Here is a 6318-nt window from a genome sequence, read left to right as displayed (position 1 = left end):
ACTCCTACCCCCTCCCTCGGATCGACGACGCTCTGGACTGGATCACCGGATCCAGCTGGTTCAGCTCCCTCGATCTTAGGAGCGGGTACTGGCAGGTGGAGCTAGCCCCCGATGCTAAGCCGAAGACTGCCTTCACCATCGGACAAGGTTTGTGGCAGTTTTGGGTGATGCCGTTCGGGCTTTGCAACGCACCAGCCACGTTCGAGCGGCTGATGGAAAGGGTCCTGGCTGGCGTGCCCCGGAACCGCTGCATCGTCTACCTGGATGACCTGCTGGTGCATGCAGACAGGTTCGAGGCGGCTGTGAATAATCTGCGGGAGGTGTTTGCTGCAATTAGACAAGCCGGACTAAGACTTAACCCAGCCAAGTGCAGCCTCCTAACCAAAGAGACTGAGTTCCTGGGACATGTAGTCAGCGAGAAGGGCGTTGCCACCAACCCAGCCAAGGTGGCAGTCGTGAAGGACTGGCCCGCCCCCACCAACGTCGGTGAGTTGCGGAGCTTCCTGGGATTAGCCTCTTATTACCGGCGTTTCATCCGAGGCTTCGCCACTATTGCCAGCCCTCTTCACCAGCTAACTAACAAGGGACAGCAGTTCAGGTGGACTGATTCCTGCGCTGCCGCCTTTGACCAGCTCCGAGGGGCGCTGACAGCGGCACCGGTCCTGGCGTTTCCAGACCCCCGTCGCCCTTTGACACGGACGCCAGCAATACAGGGGTCGGGGCAGTCCTGTCGCAGCAGGGGGAAGAAGGAGAGCAGGTGGTGGGCTATTTTAGCCGTGCCCTGAGTCGTGTCGAGAGGAACTACTGCGTGACGCGGCGGGAGCTGCTGGCTGTGGTTCAAGCGGTGCAACACTTCCGGCCGTATCTGCAGGGCTGCCACTTCACCCTCTGGACTGACCATGCCTCCTTGACCTGGCTTCTAAATTTCAAACATCCAGAAGGACAGGTGGCCCGGTGGCTGGAGACTTTGCAAAGCTACAACTTCGACATCCAGCATCGGGCTGGGCGTTGCCACGGCAACGCTGACGCGCTCTCCAGACGGCCGTGCCTGACAGCAGAATGCCGTTACTGTCACCCCCAGGAGGAGCGGGACGGCGATGTCCAGACTGTGGCTGCTGCAACGACCAAAGATGTTCCGGAGATGTGCCCAGAGCAGCTGAGGCAGCAGCAAGAGGCCGATGCGGTGCTGGCTCAATTGAGGAGCTGGCTGCAGGCGGGGAAACGGCCGGAGTGGAATAAGGTCGCAGCGCAGAGTCCGGAGCTGAAGTCCTACTATTCCCAGTGGACTAATGTCGAGCTCCACAACGAGGTGTTGTACCGGCGGTGGCAGGTTCCGGATCGGGGGGAGGACATCCTCCAGCTGTTGGTGCCCCGAGCGACCCGCTCCCAAGTCCTTCAACTGGTTCACGGTTCCACCGGAGCAGGTCACTTTGGGAACGCCAAGACCCTGCGTCGTCTCCGGGGGCGGTTTTACTGGCCAGGCTGCCGCAGAGATGTGGAGCTGCACGTCCACTGCTGTGATGACTGCACCGCAAGGAAAGGACCATCCCGGCAGTCCCGAGCACCGCTGCAGCAGTACCTGGTAGGAGCTCCGATGGAACGGGTCGGGGTGGATGTCTTGGGCCCGTTTCCAGTGACTGATGCAGGGAACCGCTATGTCATTGTGGCTGTGGATTATTTCACAAAGTGGCCTGAGGCATATGCTGTGCCGGATCAGAGTGCGGCCACCACCGCTGAAAGACTGGTGGAGGAGATGTTCACCCGCTTCGGGGCACCGGCTGAGCTCCACAGTGACCAGGGCAGGAACTTTGAGTCTCAGGTTTTCAGCGAGGTTTGCCGTCGTTTGGGGATACAAAAGACAAGAACCACCCCACTCCATCCTCAAAGCGACGGGCTGGTGGAACGCTTTAACCGAACCCTGGCCACACAACTGGCGATCTTGACCAGTCGCCAGCAGCGGGACTGGGACTGTTTTCTGCCTTTGGCCCTCTGGTCGTATCGCACTGCAGTTCAGGAGTCAAGCCAGTGCACACCTGCTGCGATTATGTTTGGGCGGGAGCTCCGGACTCCGGTGGACTTGGTGTTTGGGGCACCACCTGAACCTGGGATTCCGGGCGGAAGAGAAATGGATTACTGTCGCAGACTCAAGGACCGCCTGCACGAAATCCACGAATTCACCCGCAGAGCACAAGCTGGTGCTGGAGTGCGGCAAAAGAGGGCCTATGACAGCCGGTGTCGGGGCCAGGAATTCTCACCTGGGGACAGAGTGTGGGTGTACTGCCCTGAGCGGAAAAAGGGAGTTTCTCCCAAGTTAAGCAGCCATTGGCGGGGGCCCGGTGAGGTGCTGCACCGACTGTCAGACGTGGTCTACAGGGTGCGTGTGCCGGACAGGAGACGAACTGTGGTGCTTCATCAGGACCGGCTGGCTCCCTACCAGCCCCTTGTTCCACAGACTATTGGAACGGCAGGTGGATCTACTAGTGGGGACTTGGACGTGCCGGAGCCGAGCACATCCTTAAATGACTGTGCACGACCAGTGCGTTCACGCCGGCGCCCCGCTTATCTAAATGACTTTGTGGTTGATAGGGTCGCCGAGGACAGCTGACCCTTCAGAAGGGGGCTATGTAGTGACGGTCACACACCCATTCGTCTGCTGTCAGATCTGGCAGCGCAAAGGATTATGGGATGCAATTTCTTCTGCTGGTTTTGGCCTGATCTGAGTGGGTGTGTGGGTTTAATCTATGTGTTTTATGTCTGACTGTTCTTCCGTTCGGTGTTAGTTATTTTACCCTGGTGGTTTATTTTGTCCTGCATCGTAAGTGAGGAGGGGGGCAGGGAGAATGACCCCACTGCATGTCACACTGTTCGAGGTCAATAAAAAGAAACCAGTTCTGCAAAGTTCCTATCTCTGCCTCGTTCTTCGTAGCGTTGCTACAATACTTTATGCCAGATGTTTCTACTTCAGTGTCAGTGGGATTATGATTTACCTGCTCATTCCATCTTCATTCTATGTTTTGGTTGTTCCCCTCTATCAACCAAGCTATTGTCTCTCACCATACCTCACCATGTCCTCCTCTCTGATCCTGCAGCCTCTTAGTCAAGTTCTGCTATTCAACATTTGAATTTTTTCTCTTTAAATCTTCTCAGACCTTCCTCAAATGCTACAATTCCCCCAAAACTCTCTCCAAAGGAACTGTAAGTTCTTCACTGGATCCATCTCCTCTCTCTCTTTGCTGGCACCTTAAGGAGTGACAAACAGTAAGCAACAAAAACTCACCTTCATCTGAATGTTTTTACTTAAATCTTCATTTACCTTCCAGTCACTGTTCCGCTTTTGTCTGCAAGTGTCCTGTTTACAGGTCAGTCATCAAGTAAGTCTCATCTGTTATAACTTACTTATATTTACTCTCCAAACTTTCTCTCGTGTCTTGCAGCTTCCAATATTTTCAAGTTAGAGAAAGAAACAGACTGCTGCCGTCTGCCGTTTCTTCAGTTTGTCACTGTCACCTTTCTAATATTCTTACAGTCTTTATTTGTCTCCCAGCTGTTTTATGGGTTCTTCGTCTATCATTACCTTTCTGACTCTACAGAACAAACTGGCCAGAGTGAACCCAAGAAAAGTTCAAGACTGATCAAATTAACTAAATTTGAGACTCATTTTACTTAATTTTTTTCTGGCATGAGCGACATAGTTAAGAAAATAAATAATCTCACTTTAGAGTATAAGCCTCTAGGACTGCTGGCATTGCGTTGAAGTGTCCATCACTCATCAGAAGATATTAGGTTTAGTTCCCGGTTTGTCTGCCATGTCTGAGTATCCTTGGGCAAGACACGGAATCTCACATTGCTCCTGCTCTGGCCAACACCTTGCATGATAGGTGCTCTGCCAGCATAGTGTGTAAATGTATGTGTGCATGGGTGAGTGGAACTTGTGACTTTAAAGTACTTTGGCTTTAACAATTTAACACAGGATTTTTACCCCAGTATTGAAAATCTTCTGACTTCTGTAACTCTTCAACCATTTCCCCCAATTATCATAATTTCAGAGCCGCTTTCCTCTGCTTCAGTATTAGCTGATTCACATTGATCGGTAAACGGTTGAAGACTTTGCGCATTTAAGAATGTGCTCAACGGAAGTTCTTGAACTTGCTTGTAGCATGTTCTGTTCACACTGGACTGTCGGTTCCAGATACTAGCACGCGTACCTACAGTTGGAAGAAGCTTGGTGTGAAATGTCAAGTGGTCCAAATCTTGCAAATCTTGCTTGAGGCTTTTCTTTTACAGTTCTATTCTGATATGAAAGACTTGGTGTCATAAGATTCAGGCCGGGCTCAAACTGCAATTATTAATTTCTCTTTCGTGATCAATTTTTAAACGGTCGGTAAACGAAAAGGGACGCCATTCAAACGTCACTACCAAAACTATGTCAGTGAATGGTCAAAGTTCGACCTGGTTTTGTTTTCTATGCGTGTTCAATGACTGCATGTTTTGCACGTAGAGCCCAAAAACTGACTTAAAGACTTGCGTAGCGACAAGTGAACTTAAAAGTTTTTAGCGCAGAAGCCAGAAAGTACTTTTCCATAGACTTTTCATTAGAAATGTCCCCATGAACACATATTGCAGAGACTGGTGTAAAGGTTGCATAAGTTTAAAGTATTTAGCAGTTCCAAAAAACGATATTAGATAGATCAAACAGGGCCCCCGATTCGATTGCAAAGGTTTTGGTACAATTATGTTGTCCATCCAGGGTTTTAGTAAGTTTGTCTTGAGCACCCCCGCCAACTCTACTTTGTTGCCCAAATGCTTTCTCTATAGGTTAAAATTACAAAAGAAAAAAAAAAAGGTTTCAATGTGAAAAAGATATTTTCCGTCTTGGAATAATGTCACAGTTAAAGGTAAAGTCACTCAGTAAATCTACTAGATCTGACACATCATGATTAACTAAAAGAGGCTTTGGTGACTTATTAACATTAGTCTCCATTCAACTTCCTGTGTGGGATGTGCAGTGGAAATAGATACACTTTAATAAGTGGCTCAAACAACAGGAGTAAATTGAGAGAGCGAAAGAAAATAACCCCTAAATATCCGAGTTCCTGGAGAATGCAGTCTTAGCATCTTCAAAGGTTTGTTGTATTTGGGGCATTCTAGTGCCGGAAACATCTCTTTTTGCCTCCTTCCGTTGTATACCACTATTGCTGATCTTTTCCTGCAATCATTATCTCCTCTCTATTCCCTTTCTGCCAAATATCTAAACCTTATTATGCCTCTCACATAAACTGTGGATCTGGCACTCGGCCGCCAGGCACAGAATCGAACAGGAAAAGGGGGAGAGAGGATATTGGGGGAGGATTTTTTAGTTGTTATGGCCCAAGAGGCACAAAGGACTCTCAACAGACCCTGTTTCTATTCCTCATTTGGGAATTCTTCCATTATATTTCTCTGTCATCTTCCGCTCAGCATAATAACTCCTGAAAGGTAGATAACTATTAATAGAGTTCGCACAGCACTGCAGTCATATGGATTGCCCCGCAGCGCTGTGACTAAGTAGAACTGATGTCTCTTGTGACAAGCACTTGTGTTGCTGTCATCCAGGACGTGCAGACACTCTGCATATATTTCTGAGCGCTGGCCTCCCCCCTCCCCATCTTATTCTCTTTTTTGGACAGCACCACAGCTGTCCCAAAGGGAATCCAAAATGAGAGGATCTGTCAAGGCCTGTTTGCTGCAGGCCTTGATTTGATGCTATTGCTCTGAAGGTGGAGAGACTGTCTCTGTCTCAGCCTGTGGAACTGAGAGCTGCGGGACAGCTCTCGCCCCAGGCTTGACCTGGTGGCTCTGAAGCACATTCCAAACAAACAGGGAGCTGATTTTGATAAAAGAGAGGTGATATTCTGTTTTGCGGCTCCACATGTAACACCCACCTCCTGCAACTGCACACCCTCATGTTTGTCTAACATTGCCAAAATAGCTAATCTTTCTTATATTTTTTTTTCTCCCCCTTCAGCCAGATGTTTCTCATTCATTTTTACACAGACACAGCTGCACGTGTAAATAATCCATGAATGCTCTTGCTAGGAGCGTGGATTGGGCCATGCAGTGTGTCTGTGTAAGTAAGTAGCCTGCTTCCTACTCTAAAGCAACATTCTCCGCTCTTCCATGGCTCTGAGAACAACAGAAGGTCTATTTAGAAATGTGGCGGTTACTTCCAGACCACAGCCACAACTCCAGTTCAACACAGGTCATCCAACTCCAGCAAAGAGACAGTATTTTGGTGAAAACATACATCCTGCTTGGTTGCTAGCCTAGAAAAGGTTTTGG

Source organism: Oryzias latipes, chromosome 16 (genome assembly GCF_053564925.1).
Source record: "Oryzias latipes strain Hd-rR chromosome 16, Olatipes_Hd-rR_3.1".
In the NCBI taxonomy this organism is placed as follows: domain Eukaryota; kingdom Metazoa; phylum Chordata; class Actinopteri; order Beloniformes; family Adrianichthyidae; genus Oryzias; species Oryzias latipes.
This window is presented reverse-complemented; position numbering follows the sequence as displayed.